Genomic DNA, 23,578 nt, shown 5'->3' with positions numbered 1-23,578 from the left:
CCAACAAAGTCAGAACTCCAAACCAACAACCTAAAAAAGGGGGGCGGGGGGGAGTAAACTTCAAAAGACTTACAGGTTTAGTTTATACAGTACCACCAAGAAGGGATCATGAACAAATTCATTTTGCTAGTCTTTGTGACTAGAAAGTTCCCACGATTAAGCACTGGGGAAGGGAAAGAGGATATATCTTTTTCTTTAATTTTATTGCATATTTTTAATTTAATGCCAATACAGTTAACATACAGTGGTATATTAGTTTCAGGTGTACAATATATGATTTAACAATTCTTTTCATCATTCAGTACTCATCATGGCAGGGGTACCTCTTCATTTTAAGATTCATGAACAGTCTAAAAATAGGTTCATGGGAGGTTTACCCTTAGTGTCACACTTTCACATTTTCTATTACAAGTTTTGTATAAATGTAAAATCATGTTTTTTTCTGTCTCATAAGTAGCCTTAATAACAATAAGCTATCTTATACAAAAAAAAATGCAAGTCGTGCTTACTTCGGCAGCACATATACTAAAATTGGAACAATACAGAGATTAGCATGGCCCTTGTGCAAAGGATGACATGCAAATTCATGAAGCCTTCCATATTTTTGAAACAACAAATATTGGCAAGGATGTGGAGAAAGAGGAACCCTCTTGCACTGTTGGTGGGAATGCAAGCTGGTGTAGTGTGGAAATTCCTCAAGAAGATAAAAATAGAGCTACCCTATGACCCAGCAATTGCACTACTGGGTATTTACCCCAAAGATACAGATGTATGTAGATTTATATATCTATATCTATATCTATATCTATATCTACCCACAATGGAATATTACTCAGTCAACAGAAGTGATGAATACCTACCATTTGCTTTGACAAATGGAGGGTATGGTGCTGAGTGAAATAAGTCAATCAGAGAAAGACAATTATCATATGGTTTCACTCATGTGGAATATAAAAAAATACTGAAAGGGACTATAAGAGAAAGTAGGAAAACTGAGTGGGGGAAAAATTAGAGAGGAAGACAAACCATGAGAGGCTCCTAACTCTGGGAAACAAAGGGTTGCAGAAGGGGAGAAGGGTGAGGGATGGGGTAACTGGGGGATGGGCACTAAGGAGGGCACTTGATGGAATGAGCACTGGGTGTTATATGTTAGCAAATTAAATTTAAATAAAATCAAAACAACCCAAAAAATCACAAGTTGCAAAAAAAAATCTTGCTGAGCTCAATGAGAGAGGGTAGGAAAGTGCCTTCATCTATGGAACAGAATTCTGATAACGGAAGCACTGAAGAACAACATGTGAAGGAATATAAAGAAATGTAGCATGCTTAATAAGAGAGAAATTCCACTGAATCTTTATGGTCTCTCTTCACTACTAGTTCTAAGGCACTATTTGAACATGAAAGAATCCCAGATCCTTCAGATATACTTTCTTTTACTATCCAAATTATAGAATGTCATGGCTCTTTCAGTAGTTCTGTCCTACATTTTTAAGTTTCTAAGAATGCATAAAGTGATAACTAGACTTCCTAATATAAAGTGCTAACCTCCCTCTGAGGGACCAGAATCTATACAAACCAGTTCTTAACATTTTCTCTTACTTTCTCTCTGAATCTCACTAAAGATATCCCAATGAGTGTCTAATAAGACTAAAGTTATATAGGCTCTTTAGTGATTTTCTTAGTTACTTTGACAAAAGATAAATTTTTTCTTCTCAGACTAGAAAATTTGACGCAAAGAACTGATTTCCACTTCAACATGTAGTAACAGTGGAAGAAGCTACAGGTCATTTGTTGAGCTTCTCAGCTGCTTAGAGCTCTTTAAAATGATGTAATTTTGATGGCAGCAACAACCCAAGGGGACAAAAGAAAATGTTATAATGCCAATGACCTCTGCTGCTAGGGAAACACGAAAATTTAGGATTTAAAACGACAAAATGCTTTAACAATGTTATAGTCCCCCTATTCTTAATTTAGCTAACTTGCTCAATTTTAACTATCATTTAACTGATTCTATACAATAGCAAATGGAAATTTAAACAATGCCATTTGGAACACACTATCTTTCATAAGTGACGTAATTATTCCAAATTCTAACTGTACAGCAAAGGATATACTTGCGTGAATGTTGGCTTGAATGTTTTGGCTTCAATTTCAACTTTTGTAATAGCTGCAGCAAAATTTTCCTATCTAAATGTTTTTAAAGGCAGAATGTCTTCATAAATGAGCAAAGAGTTGGGTATCTAGATACTCCCTGGAAGCAAAACACAGACAAGTGTCCAAATGCAAGCTTTCTCATTTATATGTAATGGAGTTTGAATATAACACAGCTGTTTAGTTTTGAAAGATGTGGCTATAATTACTCTCGTTAGGGCTCTATCATTCTACCTGCATGGCATATAGCATCGTGGGCCAATTGTGGGAGAATATATGAGGTAAAGTTGATAAAGCAACCCTGATGTTCATATGGGTTGATGTGATTCAGCTGTTCCTGGCTCATAAAACTCAAGAATAAATGTATTGATATGAGGATAGAAAATCATGGAGAACTCTTACCAATGTACAAGAGCTGTATACAAACCACAAGATTGATATTTTAGGCAAAGTGGCATCTCGAAGACTATATAGACAAGAGAGAAACAGGCATAGTCAAGTGATAAGTTCAAACAGAAAAAAAAAAATATCAAGAAAAAAATGAATAAAAAATGCAGGTAAGGGAAGATGCTAGCAGTAAAGCTTCCCAAAAAGTAGAGGTAGTAAAAGCCTACCTTAGAGCAGTCAGATGCACATGGAAAAGTGGTAAGAAAGCTAAATTAAACTATAATATAAATTAGTTCACAGAATTAGTCACTAATAATTTTCTTTACATGGAATTGGAGAACATTGTTCTCCTCCCACTTTGGAATGAGGGAAAGGGAAAACTAATATTTCCTGATGACATACTATGAACCTGGCAAAATGCCATATAGACAACATGCTGTCTTGTTCAATCCCATGAGGATGAAGGGTAATGATCCTTTGGAGTGCTCTGTTGAGGTGGAAGGTACACTGTGCAGAGATTCTCAAGAATGCCTAATCCCCATTAAAATTAGAGGTGACTGATGACTGATCAGGATACGTCTAATATGATGGGTTAGAATGTCTGTTTCATTCCCTGAGTAAAATTAAAGAAGGAGTACAATCTGAAAAATCCTACCTTTAGAAAGGAAAGCTGAAAACAGAAGTCTAATATAGACTTCAAAATGGTAAGAAAGGAAATGAGTTGGGATCTCTAGAAGAGGTACGAAAACTATAACAAAATAACAAAAAACTATAAAGCTATAATTATAGCTTTCCAATGTTCCTGTGACCTATTTGTGTTTTCTCATCTACTTTTATGAAGTGATTTGCTTTAGAGTAAAAAAAAGCCTTGTCCTTCAAATTATAAAATAGCCTAATGGTTGGAGAATTTGTGTCCAATTCAACTCAGGTTGGGGAAAGACATCCCCAAAAGCAACCAACGATACCACCAATGGACACTTTAGGTTTTGTTTGCTATAATGCAGGGATGGAAGTGGGAAGGAAAGGATGGAGGGAGAAAGGAAAGGAAGAGACGGAAGGAAAATCAAAAAGAATGGACCTGGGGTTTAAGACTTTGTCCAAGGTCTGAACAGAAAAATCTGTGAACTTTGTGGTAACCCATGAAGCTGACATCACACCTTATTTCTATTGAGAAAATTTAGACTCATAGAAGTTTTGTCATCTGCCCAACGTCACATACCTTGTAAATGGAGCTGGAATTCAAGAACAGTTGTGATTCACTCCAAAGCCCATAATCATGCTCCTTAATCACAATGACTGGCAGCTGAGAATTTTAAGCCAAGAGTGAGAAAATGGAGCCATAAGAAATAAAGAACAATAGGCATAAGCAGCAAAAAGGTTACTTAACAGACATTGGTGTTAATTACTTTGAGAGAGAAAAATATTACAGAATTTAATTAAAATATTATTGAATATGTATTAGTCCAATGAAGTACAGATTGTATAAGAATAAAATATAAGTGAAGCACCTTATTTTAATAAGAAAAAATTATGTACATGAAATAAATAAGCAAATACTCTTGAGGAATAGGCTGGGAAGAACTAAATTTTGTTGTCACTGAGTGGGTTATGTATTACAGCCCATTTTTACTATATCTGAGCTTTACTAGACATACTATAGTTTGGGGAATACAAAAGAATACTGGACTAGGGTTCTGAGCCTTAGCTTTTATAAGATCTATAATTAATCACTTCAAGGAATGTCTGGCCTCAAGTTTTCTAACTTACAAAAATGAGGCACTTGGCTAGATTAGTGGTTATCATATTTTTTTTTTGTTATAGAACCCTTTTTTTGCAAATAAATTCTCCAGTTGATTTCAAATAAGTAATGCTGATAAAATTGCAGCATGACAAATACCAAAAAAAAAAAAAAGATTTTTTTCCTTGAGCTCTTAGATTTATGTTTTAGAAAAGGCCTAGCCTTAAAACATGTGGGAAAATGATACTAAAATGAAATATATTTCCGCATTTCACATATTGTATTCCAAACCGTCCTAGTTCTTGGAAGTAGTGTTTTAAAAAGAATTCTCTGGCTAATAATATCTTTGAGGGATGAACACTGCACCTCCCTTTTGGAGAGTTACAATATGTGTATCATGTTAAGAAATCAGTAGAATTCTGCAGCAAAATAAATTTGTTTAATTTTGCTTATTCACATGCATCACAAATGACCTCAGGTCGGTTTGTTTCGCCTGATGTGAATGTTCCAGGGATCATCCTTTTTAATGTGGTTTATAAATTCATGAACTTCAAGGGCCCCAGTGTAAGCACACTGACCTACTCATAGGTTCTGAAATGGCACCTACTATACATAACCACTCAATGAATATAATTTCTATGAATTTAAAGTTGAATTCCACAAAAACAGAGTTAACTGAGCACAAACCATGTCTTAAGATACCTTTTAAAGGAGGAAGGAAACTGCTGATGAGATATAAAGGATATTCAAAGCTCTTCAAGGAAAACAAGCCTGAGATGATGCAGATACACATCCAAAATAGGAAAATATCTTGAAAATTCTTCTACCTTCCCTTTTCTCCTTGGCTTAAACCTAATATTTTGTCCTATTGATCCATCTTCTCTGTACTTCTCAGCCTTTCTCTTAGTTAAGGTCAGAATAGAAAAAAAAAAAATCTAAAGAATGAAGTGCTAAATCTCAGTAAGTTACCATACCTCCACTCTGCTCCTCTCTTAGATCTGGTCATTCCCATTGCACTGTCCTTATCAGTTCTTATGCCAGATTCCATAAAAGTCCTCCCATCCCAGAGCTAGTACCTTTTTTTTTAAGGCTTTTTATTTATTTTATTCATGAGAGACACTTAGAGAGAGGCAGAGACATAAGCAGAGGGAGAAGGAGGCTCCCTGCAGTGAGCCTGATGCAGGACTCAAGCCCATGACCCCAGGATCACAACCGGAGCCAAAGGCAAATGCTCAACCACTGAGCCACCCAGGCATCCCCAGAGTTAGTGCCTTTGGTGACTCTGCAGCATGGCCTATGACTGGTTTTCCACCAAAATGTGGATTGATGTCCTTTAAGCCCTTTTTGTACAGAGATTACTTTCCACCATCTATATGTACCTCTAAAATCATTAAGTGAAAACGAAAAAACAAAAAAATAAAATCACTAAGTGAAAGAAGGGTAATGTTGCTTTAAAAAGGGACAGTTATTGCCGTATTCCTACAAATGACAAAGAAATAATGAGAAAGAATTTTGTTTGTTTTAGAAAAGGAGATTAAAGAAAAAAAACACTATTTTTCTTCTATGTTAGGCCATCATGAACAGAAACTTTACTTCTAAGCCATAGATGGTGCTGTGAAAGAAAGCAGATGAATAAAGAAAGACAGAAAGAAAAAATGAAAAGAAGAAATTAAGGTCAGAATCCAGTGCCAAAAAGTGAGTTTTCTCTCCAACACTTCAGCTACTTAAATCACTAAACTGACCCTTAGTGATACTTAGAAAAATTAATTTAGAAAGATTTTCCTTTCTTCTTGCTAAAAGATAGGAGTGTCAGGGAGACTTCCATAATTCCATCACAGTAAAAGATGATGCAATATTGCCAACCCAAACTGAAAATGTAAGGTTTTTCATAGAGACATTTAAGTATGCATTGTTAAATTTCACAGCATTATTGACATAATACTTTTGGTATACAATGTGATTGGTGAGCTAGCCTTAGGACTGAAACTCCAGCTGTGACATGATCCCTACCCTTTTGGAACATAACTTGTTCATGAAATGGAGATCACTCTTATTTTCAGGAAAGTACTGAGGTTTCTCTAATCCAGAATAGTTTAAATATAAGGAAGTGTTCCAAAGGATAGCAATCAAAATGATGAATGAGTCAGATTATTTTATTCATGGAAATATAAATGAAGCATAAATTACCCAAGACAAATTTGCTAAGAAAAAAAAAATGGGGGAAATTGTGTGATGGTCTGCAGAATGTGAAAGGCACAGACCTCAAGGCTAGAAAAATAATTTAGTGTGATTCAAAGACTAGTAGTACAGATAATAAGAATGTTCAAAGTAAAACAGATGCTGCCTCCTCTGTTGAATAAGTAGCAAAGAAACTACACTAATTTGAACATGGTCTAGGAATCCAAACCAGGTAAAGACTTCAGAATAAATTCTAGTACTGTATTAATATTCTTGTCAAAGGAGATAATACAGCCTAATTAGGTTACCTAGATTATTTAGACACGTCATTTGACCCATTAGAGTCTTCTTTCATGAATATCAGACTCCACCAACGTGCTACCAATTCCCCACCACTGGAAAAGCCTATTAGAAACATCAATGTTTAGGTGGCAAGTTGCTTGTCTTTTTCTTTGGGCATCTAAAAAACAAGTAGATGCATGATAAGCAATTTAAAAATCACAATTAGGGATCCCTGGGTGGCGCAGCGGTTTGGCGCCTGCCTTTGGCCCAGGGCGCGATCCTGGAGACCCGGGATCGAATCCCACGTCGGGCTCCCGGTGCATGGAGCCTGCTTCTCCCTCTGCCTGTGTCTCTGCCTCTCTCTCTATCTCTCTGTGACTATCATAAATAAATAAAAATTAAAAAAAAAATTATAAAAAAAAAATAAAATAAAAAAAAAAATAAAATAAATAAATAAAAATCACAATTAGTTTATTCCCCATGGACAAATAAATAGCAACCCCACATAACCTTAACAGTCTCCAACATTGCCCAACAAAGATATAATATGAAAAATATATGTAATTTTAAATCTTGAAGTAGATACATTAAAAAAACAAGTAAAATCAATTTATTAATATGTTTGATTTAATCCAATATATTGAAAATATAATTTCATCTTGTGGTACTAGTCACATTTCAGTCCTCGGTAAGCATATGTGGTCAGTATGCCTTAGCATACAGCACAAGTACTAAAAGAAAAGTAGAGGTATAAAACAAAGAAGAAAAAAAATGTGCATTGGTCAACGAAGGGACATTCTTTTGGACCCAGGGTAATGAAAATTACGATTGTACTGAACACTACAAGTAACTTCACTGAGAAGGGGAAGGAGGACAATAGGCACTCTGCGTGTGAAGTGAAAATATCATTAAAAAATAATTATTTTATGTAATTTGGAGAGGAGCTAATTTTTAAATAAAATTATTTTCTTTAAATCCCCATCAGTGATCAATCAAAAATATATCAAAACATAATTTCAAACATTTTTATAATTTGCAATCACAATGATGTTAAGATGTGATAAGAAAATAAAATATTATTATGAAAATTATTTAAAAATTGTCAAGGACAGCACTTATATTAAGTACTTAAAAACATTTCTAGGACAGTTGAAGATGCCTAGATTTAGACTACCATTGCAGATTATCATTCAGAAATATACCAACAATTTATTTTTTTATTCAATAAAAATTTCTTTAGTATTTATTCTATTCCAGAAGCTGTCTTTTGGCCCTGAGGATACAATGCAAAGAAAAACTGGTAAAATCCATGCTCCTCAGGATTAATTAGATACTTAATTCAATTTGTCTACCAAAGCTTTGTTAAACAGTTTTTAAAGAATTTCCTTTTTCCATCACCAACTAATATGATCTAGAATTTGTTCTCTTTAGGGAACATATTCATTGACTGTCAGCCTCAAGAAGTCTGGAACCTGTTTTATCTATCATCTAGTTCATTATATAGCAGAGTGACTTATACATTATTTAATGATGGTACTGCATTGAATTAATTGAATCAAACTGAAGTAAATCAAACTTAATTTAATTAGAAGGAATAAAATAAAATAGGTGTTACTGCACTGCTAAAAATCCTTACTCAAAAACCAGGAATATCTCCATTAAAAATTAATACTGAAACCAAATGAAGACATTAATTACAAGAAAGGAAAACTTCAGACCAATATCTCTCATGAACATAGGTACAAAAATAATCAATGCAATATTACCAAATCTAACATTATATAAAAAGAATTATATACCATGACCAAATGGGATTTATTCCAGGTATATAAGACTGGTTCAACAAATGTTAATCAGTTAGGGCTATCAATCATATAAATAGGCTACAAAAGAAAATTTACATTATCATATCAAATGATGTTTAAAAAAATTGACACATCCTAACATCAAACACTAATTCGTGATAAAAACTCTAAGCAAATTAGGAATTAAGGGGAACTTCCTCAACTTGATAAAGAACATCTGTAAAGAACCAACAGCTAACATCATACTCAATGGTTAGAAACTAGATGCTTAGTAACACTGAAAACAAGGCAAATATATTCCCTCTCAAAACTCCTATTCAACATTATACTACAAGTGCTAACTCATTAATACCAAAAAAATGAAAATAAAGTGTATACAGTATTTTATGTAAAAAATAAAATTGTCCTTGTTTAGAGATGGCATGATTGTCTATGTAGAAAATCCCAAAGAATCATCAAAAAAACTCCTGGAATAAATAAGTGATCATAACAGAAGTGCAAAATACAAGATTAATATACAAAAGTCAACTGCTTTCCTATATGCCAATGATGAAAAATTGGAATTGGAACTTAAAACACAATACTATTTACATTAAGACCAAAAACAATGCAATACTGTTCACTTTAGCAGCATATATACTAAAATACTAAAATTGGAATGATGCAGAGATCAGGATAGCTCCTGTGCAAGGATGACACGAAAATTTGTGAAGTGTCCCATATAAAAAAAAAAGAATAAGAAAATAATATGATTAAGATATAAATTTTAAAAATGTATAGCATTTATATAGAAAAACTACAAAAATCTAATAAAAGAAATTTAGGAATATCTAAATAAATGGAGAGATATTCCATGTTTATGGATAGGAAGACACAATATCGTTAAGATGCTAATTCTCCCCAACTTGATCTATACTTTCAAGGTAATCCAAATCAAAATTGCAGAAAGTTATTTTGTGGCTATCAACAAAGTCATCCCCAAAGTTTACTTGGGAAGATGAAAGACTCAGAATAGTCAACACTGTATTAAAGATGAAAAAGAAGTTAAAAATCTGAGACTGACTACAAGACAATATAAAGCTACAGTAACCAAAAGAGCATGGTTTTGGCAGAAGAACATACACATAAGAAAAAAAGAACATACACATAGATCAATGAAGCAAAATATAGGACCCAGAAATAAGCCCACACAAATAAAGGCAACTGATCTTTAACAAAGCAGAAAAGGCAATTAAATGGAAACAAGATAGTCTTTCAACAAATGATACTGGAATAATTGAATACCCAAATGCAAAATAAATTTAGATTTAAGACTTATACCTTTCAACAAACTAACTGAAATAGATAACAACCAAATGTAAAATGAAAAACTATAAAATTTCTAGATGATAGTACAGGAGACAATCTAGGTGACTTTGGTTTAAGGATGAGTCTTTAGATGCAACACCAAAAACATGATGATCATAGAAAAAAGTAAGTTGGTCTTGTTAAAATTGAAAACATCTGCTCTGTGAGAGATAACCTTAAGAGAATGAAAAGACACATACAATGAGAAAATATCTGCAAAACATATATTTGGCAAAAGATTTGTATTTAACATATGCAAATAATTCTTAAAGCTCAATAATAAGAAAATAACTCAATAAAAATGGTAAAGCAATCTGAACATACACTTCATCAAAGAAAATACAGATGGCAAATAAGTATATGAAAAATGCTCCACATCATTTTTCATTAGGGAGCTTCAAATTAAAACAACGAGATATCATTATTAGAAAGACTGAAATAAAAAAAAGCTGACAACAACAAATGCTGACAACCAAGCTCAGCAACAGGAACTCCTATTCATTGCTAGTAGAAAGATAAGAGGGTACAGCACTTTGGAAGACAGTTTGGTATTATCTTACAAAGCGAAACATAGTATTATCATACATTTCAGCAATCGTGCTCTTAGGTATTTACCTAATTGAGAAGAAAACATGTACATAAAACATCTGCACTCAAATGTTTATAGTTGCTTTATTTATAATTACCCCAAATTGGAAGCAACCAAGATACTCTTCAACAAATTAATAAACAAACTGTAGTCCATCCAAGCAATGGAATATTATTCAAGGATTTTTAAAAATGGCCTATCAAGCCACAAAAAGACATGGAGGAACTTTAAATATTGCAAGTGAAAGAAGTTAGCCTGAATAATGCTACATAGTTCATGACTCCAATTACAGCACATTCTGGAAAAGACAAAACTAGAGTAAGAGATTAAAAAAAAAAAAAATCAATGGTTGCCAGGGCTCAGGGTGAGGTTCATGAAAGGAATGAAGAAATGAAACAGAGTGCTCAAATTTTTAAAAATTTTATTTAAAATGCTGAAGAAGGTCAAAGTGACACAGGAGTCAACTAAAAGACCTCCCAAAGGTCAAAGCTGGAACAGCTGGAGCAATAAAATAAAGTAGTCCTGGATCATAACTCAAAGGTTAAAATAAGTATCCATGAGGGATCCCTGGGTGGCGCAGTGGTTTAGCGCCTGCCTTTGTCCCAGGGCACGATCCTGGAAACCCGGGATCGAATCCCACGTCGGGCTCCCGGTGCATGGAGCCTGCTTCTCCCTCTGCCTATGTCTCTGCCTCTCTCTCTCTCTCTCTCTCTGTGACTATCATAAATAAATAAAAATTAAAAAAAAAAAATAAGTATCCATGAGTCCATACTGATACAAATAAATTATTAAATAAATTAACAAATGAGAAAGAAGAAACAAATCTCCCATGCAGAAGAATTCCACAGAAATTAGTTAGATATACCATCCTGAGAGTTGAGGAAAATAATTCCTCATCCTTAAATGTGAGCTGCACATGATGACTTCATTCCAAAGAGTGTAGTATGAAAATAGGTGGGAGAAAGTAACAGTGAAGAAACCTAAATAACATTACTTTTGCCTGTTGACCAAGGTCAACGTCAATGGTCATAGATCATGTAGATTGTATGTGCCCTTGATATTAGATGATAAAAATGATACTCTTTACCCCTGTGACCTTCTTCCCCAAAACACATAACTCCCATCTAATAAGAAAAACATCCAATTCCAGTAGATAGTCATCACACTCCCCAAAACTGTAAAGGTTATGAAAAACAAGAAAAGTCTTGGAAATTATCAAAACCTAGAGGGGACTAAGGAGACATGATCCCAGAACAGAAAAGAGGCATTAGGTTAAACCTACAGAAGTCTGAATAAATTATGGACTTTGTTAATAATAATGTACCAATGTTGGTTCATTAATTGTAACAAATAGACTATGCTAATGTAAGATATTAACCATAAGGGAAACTGTGTGGAATTGGGGGTGGTAGAAATATGTATGGGAACTCTCTGTAAGATCAATATTTCTATAAAACTGAAACTCTTCTAAAAATAGTCAATTAATTAAGTCAATTAATATTCTAACCTATTGGCACACCATTAAATACAAGTAAGATTAATTTTTGGAACATTACTAATAACCAGACTATGGGCCTTATCAATGCCCACTAAAATCAGTGCCAGAAGATCCAGTCTGAAGAAACTTGCCATCCTTACTCATTTATGAAAATTATAATACTATAATTATCTATGAAACCAGTTCTTATCAGAATATAAACTATAGCTGACTCTTGAACAACACAGGTTTGAACTGCATAGGTCCACTTACTTTGATTTTTCAATAAATACAGTACAATACCATAAAGTATTTTGTCTTATGATTTTCTTAACATTTTCTTTTCTCTAGCTTATTGTAAAAATATGGTATATAATACATGTAAAATACAAAATATGAGTTAATCGACTATTTATGTCACTAGTAAGGCTTCCAGTCAACAGTAGACTATTAGTAGTTAAGTTTTGTGGGAGTGGGATCCCTGGGTGGCTCAGCGGTTTAGCGCCTGCCTTTGGCCCAGGGCGTGATCCTGGGGTCCCAGGATCGGGTCCCACGTAGGGCTCCCGGCATGGAGCCTGCTTTTCCTTCCTCCTGTGTCTCTGCCTCTTTCTCTCTCTATGTTTATCATAAATAAATAAATCTTTAAAAAAAAAGTTTTGTGGGAGTTAAAAGTTATATACAGATTTTAGACTATGTGGGGGTTGGCACTTCTAACCCTCATATTGTTCAAGGGTAAATTGTACTCAAGTCTCCTCCATAGTCTTACAACCTAATCCAGCCATTGTCCTAACTCTTTATTCCCATTCGTAGCTAATCTAAATTCACAGTTATATTCACTATTTCTACCTCCTTATTTTTCACTCACTGTTCACAGTAATTTGGTTCTTCCAAAGTCTTCCAAAGTCAATGATGGTCTACCTAAACCAGTTGATTATTTTACTTCATTCTTGTGGAAGTATCTGATATGTTATCCATTCCCTCCTTTTTAAAACACTTTCTTCCAATAAATAAATAAATAAATAAATAAATAAATCACTTTCTTCCTTTGCATTCATCACATTTAATTGTCCTGGTTTTCTTCCCATCTCTCTCGCATCTTCTTGATGTGTGTATGTGTGTATGTAAGATTCTTATCCTGTCCTTAAAAGTTATTGTCCTTAAAGTTCAGTTAAGTAAATTCTTTTCACTCTATATTACCCTCTCTATGTGAGTACCTTAATGTTCATGGTTCAACTACTGCACGTTGATGTATGATATTTCCACTTTGCAGCTCTACTCACATATTGAAGTCCAAATGTCGCAGAATAATCTACCATGTCCTCTTTCCTAAACTCCTTATATTCTCCATATCCAGACTGGTATCACCATTTTCTACTCAAGGCAATATTCATTATAATCAATTGATTCCAATATTAAATCATTCCTTAATTCTCATATCTTCTAAAAAATTTCTCACATCCATCAACTTCTGTCCACCCACAGAACTACCATCATAGTTCAAACAATCATCGTCTCCTAACTAGATTTCTAAAATAGTCCCTTAGAGGTTCCCACAGTTCCATTCTTCATTCTGTCTCATCATTCCCTAATTCAAGACACTTTAATGATTCCCCTTTGTTGTTAGTTTGAGATCCAAATGATTTAATTTTGCCTATAGGGCTCTTCATAATTAAGGCCCTGCTTAATACTCCAGTCTACTTTCCTACTTCTTTCCCCACTTCCCTAATCCTGGCTCACACCATGCTAAACTGCTTTCAGTTCCTCAAATGTATATGGCTGCTTGCTCTGCATATATTATTACTCTACCCCACTCTCAGTATCATTTACTCTATCTTCAGAGTTCAGCTTAAATCGTGTTTTCAAGAAGTCTTCACTAAATCCTCAAATCCCAGATAGTTGCTTCTCCTATATATAGTCACAGAGCCTTTTACTTCTGCTCTCAACACCCTTAACATACACACATACAATTTTAAATTTTGTCATTACTTATCCATACTGCTAAACTCCAAGCCCTCCGAAGGAAATGAGAACATGTCCATTATTTATTAACTCTTCTTAAGAATATCTAGAACAGGGGATCCCTGGGTAGCTCAGCGGTTTAGCGCCTGCCTTCAGCTCGGGGCATGATCCTGGAGACCCGGGACTGAGTCCCACGTCGGGCTCCCTGCATGGAACCTGCTTCTCCCTCTGCCTGTGTCTCTGCCTCTCTCTCTGTCTTTCATGAATAAATAAATAAAATATTTTTTAAAAAAAGAATATCTAGAACAATGACTGACATCCAGACAACATTTGATATACTGACTGACGAAAATATGGATGGATGTTTGCAATAACTCAGAAAAATACTCTGAAAGGGTTTTAAACTTAGACGTTTAAAAGAAAAAGAAAAACACCTCTCTGGAATGAGTTACTGCTTGCTATTTTCTTAGAAATAGACTTGGTTTCTGTGAGTATGAAAAATTCATAAAGAATACACACAGTATCCCAGTTTTAAAGTAAGGATTTTCCAAGACAGTATGATTGCTTGAGGTTGCAATAGTCATGTTAATCACCTAATACCATGTTTGAACTACACATGAATGGACAGCCAAAATTCCAAGACATCAAAGGACTCCAGTTTGATAATAATAGTTTGGAAGCAGTCAGACAATGGTTAAGGAAGGAACTGTCAGCAACTGAAGGAAAACAGTGGGAATTATCCAGTACATATCATGGAGCTATGACGGCAAATTCAGTATGGGATGTATAAGTAACAGTACAAGCCAGGATGAACCCCTGGCTCCAGCAGCCTTTAGACTTGACAATTGGACAGTTCGGGAAGATTTCAAAACTTCAAGAAATAGACATAGAATAGATAAGGAAACTATGAGCATTAGTAGCAGTAAAACACAGAATAGGCTGAAATCAAAGATACGCTACCATGCCTAAGTACAGGAGAGGATTGACTTAAAGAGTGAAAGATACAGTATTTTCTCCAAATTAGCTTTTTTCATTTAATAGCAACAATGATTAAATAGTTATAGTTTCAAAATGCTTTAATTTTTCTTTTGAAAAAAATTCTCTTTTGGTTATACTTAAATAAAAATCCTACATAAAAACTACTAGTAAATATTTTACTTCCAAAATGTATTTTGGGGACACTTGGGTGGCTCAGCAGTTGAGTGTCTTCCTTTGGCTCAGGGCGTGATCCCAGGCTTCCGAGATCGAGTCCCACATGAGGCTCCTCCCAGGGAGCCTGCTTATCCTTCTGCCTATATCTCTACTTCTCTCTCTGCATCCCTCATCAATAAATAAATAAAATCTTTAAAATAAAAAGAACAATAAAATAAAATTTATAATTATGATATCTTAAGTGACAAAGAAATCGGCACCAAAATAACTAACAATAAAGTCAATGTTAATACAATTAAAGTATAGTTTCTCTTGACTTCTACTCTAAAGTCTATTATATTATTCATTATTGACTTTTTTGTACATGAAGATACAAAGAAGGAATTGTTGTTAATATTTTATCAATTCTGAAATTATACCATTACATCTTCCTTCACTGATGTCACCTCCACTTAGATTATTCAGAAAGTAGTTGGGTTGGAAAACAACTATGGATTAATTTGTCTCAAATATTTTAGATAATCTAGCTCTAAAGATCCAAATCACCAGGCTTTGGCAAATCACCCACTCTTTTCTGTCTAATTTGACCTGCCACATGTTCAACATCATCAAAAACCTCATGAGTCCACAAGTAAGATCAAGCTTTTCCTTATCTCCTATGTGTTGCATTAGTAATAAGCAAAAGAAATTCTCATAATAAGTGCTCAAAAAATACTTGTTTGGTGAATGAGTGAACCAGAAGTAAGAGAATTAACTCTCTAATCCATGGCTCACTTTGTGTCAGGTATTATGCCTAAATTAAAAGAGTGGATTAGAACATACTTGACCACCTATCTTTACACAAAATATCAAGCTATTGAACTTCTCATTTCTGAAAGGTGTGAGATACTTGGAATATCTCTCTTTTTTTTAATTCCTTTGTTGATTTACTTCCAGGAGTTCTACATTTTCTTATTATCTCTCTTTTCCTGCAGCCATTTGTGCATATAATTGCTTTTAAACCATAAAGTTGTTGTTACAAATACTGCTCTATTTAATGAAGAAGACAGTACTTGACAGATTAACGATATTAAATTATTTAATAACCTCCTATCTTTAAATAAATTATAAGAGACACAGTTCATTTGTTTATTTTTAGTCCTTAGACTTTGTATAGGCAGTTAATACATAGGAAGGAATTAGAGCAAACTCATTTCTGCCTCAGGAACTAGAGTTGAGCTCTTCTCCTAACGCTGAATATTTATTTGAATTTCTAGGCAGAGCCACGTGCCAATCACATTAAAATAATCTAAGCATCTTTAAAATCTAAAGGCTCATTCACTGGGTAAGTTGGACACCAAAATTTATGGAAATAGTGATTTCATAGAAGCCTGCAGTAACTTGTTCCTTTGCCTAATGTGCTCACTGCACTAAACAACACAGATGCAAAATTTTATGGGAAAAATTATATTAGGTAGCCATAAATGGAAACATCTAAACCTTTCAGCCAGTTCAACTTAAATAAAGAACAGTGAGTATCATGAAATAAAACCTATAATTAGGTTTATGTTCTCTAAAGACTCGCCAATCCTAATTTTAGAAAACAGGCCTACCTGTTCATTTAAATTTATAAAAAATGAGAATTTGCTTAAGTGTTTTCTATTTATGCCTTTAATTCTCAAATTCAATTAAATTTTAATCTTAGAACTTCTTATGTCTTGGGCTTTTTTCTATAGTTTATTGAACTTAATATTCTCTGAGGGTGGGGTTTTGTGCATGTTTACTTGTTTGATTTTGTTTTCACTCAATACAAATACACTCCATCTAATTTCCTTTCCATATTTCCATTGGTTTTGTAAAATAACTTGAAGCATGTGTATAGGCTTGAATGGAATTCTTTGTATATACCTGAATTTTTAGTAAGAAATTTTCACTTGATGTTTATGAAATAAATTTTTTTTTAATTTGTAGATAAGTTTTAGAATCTAATCATTCTTCCCTTATGGATATAATACCTGAGGTGCCTGGGTGCCTCAGTCATTTGAGCATGTGACTCTTCGTTTCAGCTCAGGTCATGCTCTCCGGGTCAAGAGATTGAGCCCCACATCAGGCTCCACACTAAGCATGGAGACTGCTTGGGATTTTCTCTCTCCCTTTTCTTCTCCCCCTCCTCATACTCATGTACATGCTCTCTCTCTCAAATAAATAAATACATCTTTGAACTGGATATAATCCCTAACTTTCTAAAATATATTTATCTATTTAATTTATGCTATGTTTATATCAGTTTGACATTCACTGTCATTTTTATAACAATTTTTTTTTATTTCAGCACATAAAGAGGTGCCCCATCAAGTATATTTATTCAAATTTGGATACTATGAAAGTAAGTATTATGATTGCTACAGCCACAGAATAAACTTCGAGTCATAAGACTTTTTTTTCCCTACATGGTGGTGGCTAGGTGCTCCTCCTTTGGGTATGAATGTTCAAAACTGGCAGACTAGAAGAAAAATTTGAAAACTATTATTTTTTAAATGTATTTTTTAATTTAGAGGAAAAATAAAAAACAAGAAAAAATATATTTTCTGAGCAACCTCTAAAGAAATGAATGCCTTGGGTAAACTTTATTACTCATAACATTTATTTTTATTTTTTTAAGATTTTATCTATTTATTCAGGAGAGACACCAGAGAGAGAAAAGCAGAGACACAGGCAGAGGGAGAAGTAGGCTCCATGCAGGGAGCCCAATGCGGAACTCGATCCCAGGACCCCAAGATCACGCCCTAGGCCATAGGCAGGCGCCCAAACGCTAAACCACCCAGGGATCCCACAACATTTATTTTTAATACATTTTGTGTCTTGGTTTGTTTTCCACATTTTATACAATTTTCAGCTCAGGCCTGAAGTCAAAGTTCTCATGGCTGCTTATATCTGAGTGGGCATTGATTTTCTTTCTCTACATGTAGTGTTCTCTCTCTCTCTCTCTCTCTCTCTCTCTCTCTCTCTCTCTCTCTCTCCCCTAATCTCCTCTTCTTGTAGGACACAAATTGTATTGGATTGGAACCCACCCTGATAGCTTCAGTTTAATTAATCACCTTTTTAAAGGGCCTATCTCCAAATACAGTCATATTCTGAGGTACTGGGGGAACCTCAGTATATGACTTTTGGGAGAACACTGTCAAGCCCATATCTACCACAAAATTCTAATCACCTCAAAGTCTTTCCAGCTCCTTTCTTGGTTCCTTTCTTTCTCTTCCTCTTTCCATTCAAATATGTTTTGTATAAACTCTACTGGAACAGTTTTCCCTGCTCTTCACATCTACTCTAATGGAGATTTCTTATCTATACTGTTACTACATCATGCTAACAAACTCTAATAATGTTCATACGTTTGCTGCCATATCTGTCTTTCTAAAACTAAGCAGCAATAATGCTACATCAACTCAAAAACCTATAATGACTCTTAAATTATTGCCTAACAATTGTCTTATAATAATTTAGACTGTTCTTTAAAGTTGCCCTTTGTCTGCCTTTTAAGGCCTTCTTTGATCTCCTTCCAATGAGGGCTCCAGTATTATGTCCCATGACTTCTCTGTGGATTCTTTAATATCTAGAACAGTGTATTTTACATTATGGGTAAAATAAACTATTAGTGAAACACAAAACTAATTTTGACAAGCCTTTTAGAAACAAAAGAACAGGATGGGATGGGATGGAATGGAATGTATCAGAGTCTATCAGAATAATATTTTAGGGGCACTTGGGTGGCTCAGTAGGTTAAGCATCTGACTTTTGATTTCCACTTGGATCATGGCCTCTCAGGGTTGTGAGATCAAGCCTGCAGTGGGCTCTGTGCTCAGCAGAGAGTCTGCTTGTTCCCTCCCCCTGCTGTTCTGTTCCACCCCCTGCTTTCTCTCTCTCTCTTTCTCTCTCTCTCTCAAATAAATAAAATATTTTTAAAAATAAAAATAAAATTTTAAAAGAATAATATTTTAATAAGCACCTAAACATTTATACAGGTTATAGTGTTTGGGCTCTTTTTTTCTTCCCCACCAAATTATTACTTAAAACTCTCCTGAGTTCTTTATTTTGTGCCTTTCTTTGAATATTTTCAAAAAGATACTATTACTTTATACATAATTACATTGTGTAATATATGAACATAAATTACACTTATTTCCCTGCCATAACTGAATTTCATGCACACAAGTTTTGAAAATTTTCCTCTGACTACTGACTGACATGTGGATTCAGAACCTACAAGTGTGCCACATAGCACCCATGCACAGCAGCATCATAGCACAAAAGTATTAAGAACACTGTATTTCTCAGCATTTATTAGACTTTGAAACTTCCTAAACAACCATCACTGGGCAATTTTTGTTGTTACCATTTTTTTTTAATTTTTATTTATTTATGATAGTCACAGAGAGAGAGAGAGAGGCAGAGACACAGGCGGAGGGAGAAGCAGGCTCCATGCACCGGGAGCCCAATGTGGGATTCGATCCCAGGTCTCCAGGATCGCACCCTGGGCCAAAGGCAGGCGCCAAACCGCTGCGCCACCCAGGGATCCCTCACTGGGCAATTTTTAATTCAACACTGAATGGACCTCAACTATTAGTCATGTACAAGTGTTACTGTAAGTACTTAAAAAGATTTGTGTTAGCTAATTATCAACAGAGCAAGAGCACTACAAACTAACACAAAATAAAGATTTAAGAGTGAAGACAGAAGTGAAATCTGACTGTTACAGCAACAGACTTAGGGGGATGGGAGGCCTTTCTTTACAGCAAAAAGTAAGAACATAACAAAATATCAGGTTCCAGACAGCAGAGGATCATGAAAATCAGCAAGTTATTTCTGAAATATTTTAATTTTTAAAGGAAATAGAAAAATAAAGCAATTCCATATAATTAAAAATAATTTTAAATAAGCATATCTATTCATTGATGCCACATAGTAGCCTTTATCCCAACTGAGTTGGGTCATCTCCCCTGGGAGTCCTTGCTCCATATTTCAAGTGACACTAAAGAAATCACCAAGACAGAGAAGTGTTTGTCTCACAATCAAAACATGAACATACATGTGAAGACTCTCCTTCTTGTTACAAAATACAAAGAAATACTGGATGAGGATTTGAATCTAGTTAAAGTCACCCACAGTATGTCATCTGGAGTTTTGTGGTATTGGAAGTTGTAGCCAAGCAAGATTTGTGCTTTAAGAAAACATAGGGCATGTGATGTGATGAGCACTGGGTGTTACATGCAACTGATAATTACTGAACACTACATCTGAAACTAATGTTGTACTACGTGTTGCCTAATTGAATTTATTTTTTAAAGAGATAAAAAAAAAAGAAAACAGAGAGACCACAAAAAAATGAAGAGCTTGCACCTCAAATTACAGAAAAATATACATTTTAAATTGTGTTCCTCATTGTCAACATAATTACAAGACTAATGTTTAGATATCTATTATTTCTCTTTAAATGAGTCTCTTAGATCTTGTTTCCATTTCCACTGTGGATCAATGGTTCCCAAATGCACAAGAATCACCTACAGAGTTTGTCATCCAGGTAAGCCAGGACCCTGCCTCAGCCTAGGACCAAGGAAGTTCTATGTTTTAGAGTGCCATTTTAAAATTTTCTAAGTCTCTCTCCTGTGCATGGGATTGTAGTACTTTTTTTTTTAATTTTTTTTTATTTATTTATGATAGTCACAGAGAGAGAGAGAGAGAGGCAGAGACACAGGCGGAGGGAGAAGCAGGCTCCATGCACCGGGAGCCTGATGTGGGATTCGATCCCGGGTCTCCAGGACCGCGCCCTGTGCCAAAGGCAGGCGCCAAACCGCTGCGCCACCCAGGGATCCCGGGATTGTAGTACTTTTTAAGTGGGGTACCTGAGCCTGAAATCCCGTTGGTAGTACTTTCCAACCGTCTAGTGGAAAAAACCAATGTCATAAGGAGCTCTAGGGCTTGCTGCCTATAGGTCTGTCCCAAGACCAACCCAGGCCTCAGTTCCAGGAGTGCAGCAATGCAAGTGGATCACTCCTAGTAACTAGAGTGGTGGGGTTGTGTTGTTGGTGGTGGTGGTATGGCTGCCTGAAACTGGTCAGACAGAATAATGCTGACACACAGAGTTTGAGTAACCATCACTCATGTTATCAGGTACAGGAAAAGTTCAGAGTTCAGAGCTTCCAGTGTTCACTGCTAACCCTTGGCCTTCAGCCCCAGGTGGATCAGTATGATAACTTGTGAACTAGATTCCGCCTATAATGCAGCCTCTAATCTACAGTACCCACAGGTAGTAGGGTGAGAGTAGGCATTCTTTGTCTCCCTACCACTGTCACCCCAACCCCTCTAAGGCTCCACACTACATATCAGCTAGTCCTCCAAGAAGTGCCACTCCGTGTCCTTTAAAGACTTTGAGAAATAAATAAATAAATAAATAAATAAATAAATAAATAAATAAAAAATAAAATAAAGACTTTGAGACTATTTTCTCCTTAATATCAAATGGTCCACTGCTGTCTTCTTTTGCTTCTGTGAAAGGTAGTGATGCCATGTTCTCCTAGATTGGCCTTGACACATGGCTGACAAGGAATGGGCATTCCTTGTATAAATGAGATTATTCTTATTACACTAACCAGAGAGCCTATGCCTATCCCCTTTGCTAGTGGCAGTGTGAAATGCAGAGATGGAGTCAACTCTGAAAAAAAACATCACCGTCCAGAAATTAAATAATTATGGACTGAAGAGGTCAAGAGAAGACATGATTGCAAGGTTGATCCATGATTACACAATTAAATTCCAAATAACAAATACAATGTGATGAGAAAACAACCACTCACAGTTCCCTGAATTCTCTGGGCAACACTTGCACTTGTGGCCATTATCAACAAAGCACAGTAAAACTTTTGAAAGAGGCAATGGAAGCTAGTATTATGGGCAGCATGATGGATGATGTAGCACCATAAGTGATAACATACTCCACAGTAAATAAGTGGCATGAGGGCATCTCTTCAATACAAACAGATTCTAAAGAGCCATGATACTGTAAGTAATAACAGCATTGTTAGCCTTTTCTCATGCTTGGAAAAATAAAATTAGCCAAGAATGATGTATTTGACCACCAAGAACATAAAGAGATGGTTCCTGGATCTTAATTTAAAGAGATGGTGCTTGGATCCCATAATGAATCTTCACATGTACCAACTGAAAATAAATAAGTACCTCTTCCCAACTCTATTATCTTAAATCACCATTTATAATCACTTCTTCACATAGGACCATGAATTTTGTAATACACTTGTAATAAAACTACTTATATAGACAGGTGTCTACAAAAATATTTACCCAAGGAACCCCAAACCCCAGAGGCAATCTTGATTCCCAATTCCCTCCCCATTCAACTGTCCATCTCTCTTCTCTTTCTGCCTTCAGCTGCCTATCTCCCAACCAATACCTCAAATTTAATCTCCTAACCAGCACCAAGGCTAGAGTGGAAGACTCCCATCTATTTTCCTATCTGGTGGTTTTATGAAACCTTGATAAGCATTTGTGGTGCATTATCGTGGGACCCAGACAAATATGTCCTGATTTTTTTAAAAGAGTTGTTTAAGTTTGTAAGTTTACTTTAAGGCAGGATGACAGAAAGACCTCCCTGATGAAGAAGTTTAAATCTCCTCTTTCTGGTAAAGCTAGCTGATTAACAAGTTTGTTGCCCAGGATATCCAAAGGTTGGAGTCAACTGGTTGGAATAGTATTGGCTGAGAAACTAATTTTGAAATCACTTCAAGTTAGGGCACATCGGTGGCTCAGTCGGTTGAGCACCTGATTCTTGATTTTGGCTCAGATCATAATCTCAGAGTTGTGAGATCAAGCCTCGTGCCTGGCTCCACACTCAGCAGGGAGCCTACCTGAGATTCTCATTCTCTCTCTGTCCCCCCACTTCTCTCTCTCTCTCTCTCTCTCTCAAATAAATAGATATATCATTTTTAAAAAAGAAATCATTTCCAGTTATTCTTTTTTTTTTTTTTTAAGAGACATGCAGAGACATAGGCAGAGGGAGAAGCAGGCTCCATGCAGGAAGCCCAATGTGAGACTCGATTCTGGGTCTCCAGGATCACACCCTGGGTGGAAGGCGGCGCTAAACCACTAGCCACCCGGCCTGCCCTCAAGTTATTCTTTTGTTCAAAAAAGTTCTGAGGTTGCTTAGAGTTGTACATATGCTCATGAAGATATCTGATTGTAAGAAGCTGAAGGCTTCTAAACATCAAAGAGAGTGATTTTAAGCCACTACAATTTAGCTTTGAGAGTAAACTTTGTGTAGAAGAAATCAATCTTAAATTAAAACACAGATAATACCTAGAAAAAGACATCAATCCATGCTCATAGAGTGTATCTTGAAATCTTGCTTATGATGGTATTTTCTTCCAATGTATAGATAATATGAGGTTAACAAGTACTCTGTTATAATTTTAATAAACAATTTTTACATATTTTGTCAAAAATATATCATTGTTATGCTGGAT

The 23,578-nt window shown here is 35.2% G+C and overlaps 2 non-coding genes across 2 annotated transcripts; both read left to right on the top strand.

Moving 5' to 3' along the window:
* Positions 1-501: 501 nt before the first annotated feature.
* LOC121479603 lies at positions 502-606 on the top strand. The gene has a single exon (XR_005984765.1). It is a non-coding gene; the product is annotated as a U6 spliceosomal RNA (small nuclear RNA).
* An 8,560-nt stretch (positions 607-9,166) lies between these two features.
* Positions 9,167-9,268, top strand: LOC121479618. The gene has a single exon (XR_005984776.1). It is a non-coding gene; the product is annotated as a U6 spliceosomal RNA (small nuclear RNA).
* Positions 9,269-23,578: the final 14,310 nt, after the last annotated feature.

The sequence above is a fragment of the Vulpes lagopus genome, chromosome 20, assembly GCF_018345385.1.
Source record: "Vulpes lagopus strain Blue_001 chromosome 20, ASM1834538v1, whole genome shotgun sequence".
Taxonomy (NCBI): domain Eukaryota; kingdom Metazoa; phylum Chordata; class Mammalia; order Carnivora; family Canidae; genus Vulpes; species Vulpes lagopus.
Note: the sequence above shows the minus strand (reverse complement) of the source record. Positions and strands in the feature narration are given on the sequence as shown.